The sequence below is a fragment of the Eulemur rufifrons genome, chromosome 16 (assembly GCF_041146395.1).
Source record: "Eulemur rufifrons isolate Redbay chromosome 16, OSU_ERuf_1, whole genome shotgun sequence".
Lineage (NCBI taxonomy): Eukaryota > Metazoa > Chordata > Mammalia > Primates > Lemuridae > Eulemur > Eulemur rufifrons.
In genome coordinates, this window is record NC_090998.1 from 18,068,500 (window position 1) to 18,070,979 (window position 2,480).

The window sequence follows — 2,480 nt, forward strand, 5'->3', positions numbered from 1 at the left end:
ATATATGCATATTTTTTTGAGACAGAGTCTCACTCTGTTGCCCGGTCTAGAGTGAGTGCCGTGGCATTGGACTAGCTCACAGCAACCTCAAATTCCTGGGCTCAAGGGATCCTCCTGCCTCAGCCTCCCGAGTAGCTGGGACTACAGGCATGTGCCACCATGCCCGGCTAATTTTTTCTATATATATTTTTAGTTGGCCAGATAATTTCTTTCTATTTTTAGTAGAGATGGGATCTCACTCTTGCTCAGGCTGATCTCGAACTCCTGAGCTCAAACAATCCTCCCACCTCGGCCTCCCAGAGTGCAGGTGTGAGCCACCGTGCCCGGCCACAAATATAAAAAGAAGGTCTGAGTGACATTCTGAATGAACCTCTTGTCCTAGGTATTTTTATGGATAGAGTTTGTTAGATCAGCTCCTGTGAGTGTGTTCTGCATGAAGTTCTACTAATTTTCCTATCCATGCCTTTAAAAAGAGTCTCTGGCAAATGGTGACATTAAATAGACACTAAAGAGCAAGTACAGTGGCCAATAGTCAGCTATTCAATTTGGGACAGATTTTTCAAAGAGCATCTATTCAGTAACACACCCACTCTTGCCTTTACCATGCACAATTATACCTAAAAAACTATAGTGTAGTTACAGAGTATTGGCATTCTGATTCTAAATTGGCTTCTCTTTATTATAATTTAGCTAAGATCCAGCTTTTCATGAATAAAAAAATCTGTCTCTAAATTCAGTAAGCTTAGATCATTTATCAAGTATATTGTAGAGCCAATTTATACTTTAGCTGGGAGATTAGATTACATGACCTGTAAGGATTCTTTCAAGTATAAGGCAAATATTTCAATTCATCCAAGTTTATGATATGGACATTTAGTTTAAGTCTACCTTGAGCTTTGATATATAAAACTTAAGCATTAATTTTTTCCAATGGTAAAATACAGAATTGTTGGCCTTCCTCTCTAGGCATTTAAGAAAACAGATTTTCATCATTTAACATAGGTAGAATTTAAATTTTTATTATAAAAATAAAATATTCTCAATAAAGAAATGTCAGAAAATACAACTAAATACAAAGAGAAAAACTAATTCCAAAAATGTAATCACGGCTAACATTTGGCTATGTGTCCTCTGCTTTTCTAGTTAGAAATATATTTTCTAACAAAAAAAAAAAGGTATTACGTTATACATCCTTTTTTTTTTTTTTTTTTTTTTTTTTGAGACAGTCTCACTCTGTTGCTCGGGCTAGAGTGCTGTGGCATCATCACAGCTCACTGCAATCTCAAACTCCTGGGCTCATGTGATCCTCCTGCCTCAGCCTCCTGAGTAGCTGGGACTACAGGCACATGCCACCTCGTCTGGCTAATTTTTTTTTGTTTTTAGTTGTCTGGCTAATTTCTTTCTATTTTTAGTAGAGACAGGGTCTCACTCTTGCTGAGGCTGGTCTCGAACTCCTGACATCAAACAATCCTCCTGCCTTGGCCCCCCAGAGTGCTGGTATACGTATCATTTTAAACCTTACTTTTTTGCTATTATATATTATGAACAGTTTCCCATGTTAATAGCCTTCTAAAACTACATTTTTGATGGCTATGTGTTGTTTAACAGCATAGATTTACCAAAATGTGCCTAAAAAAACCCTAACAAATTCTTAGGCATTTATGAGAAAAAAAAAAATCATGTGATGAATAACTCTGAACATATCACTTTATCCACATTTCTTATTATTTCCTTAAGATAAATGCCAATAAGTATTACTTCTGGGCCAAAGGGTATACTCATTTTAAGTCATATGGCCAAGTCGCCCTCCAGAAAATGAATACCTAATTAACTCTCAGCAGTAGTATGTGAGATTTCCACCTTCCCCACAAGCTCTGTAGAGATGGGTGTTTTTTCCCTCAAGTTCTTTTTCTGCACTCAATACTTAAGTAGTTCTTAAGGATAGGAAGTGTGTCTTAGAACTGTTTCCCTAATTCCTAATATAATGCCTGCCACATAGTCTATATTTAAGAAATATTTATTAATATTAAAGGATGAATGAATAAATATACATTCTTCTAAGCTAAACATAAAGTGAATATGGAGAAATAATAGAATACAGAGAAAAAAAAAGAAAAAGAAAAACTCAACAAGGAAGCAGGAGGCTAGCTCTGCTCCTAACCAATTTTATCACCTTGGGCAAATAATTGAACCCGTCTGACCTCTTCTCGAGACTAGCTCCATGGGCATGCAACCCGTGCAGCCACCTGAGGCCTTGCGCTCAGACGCACCCTGTGATTTACTGCTCTGCTGCTGCCTTCTTGAAATGCTCAATAATTTTTGAGCAAGGAGCCCAACATTTTCATATTGCACTGCACACTGCAAACTATGCAGCTACTCCTGCCTCTACTTTCTCATCTGTAAAACAAGATAGTATAGAAAATGAGGCCAACTGAAGCCATAGCAATTCTGATTGTATGAGTTTTTCCTGAATACTACAC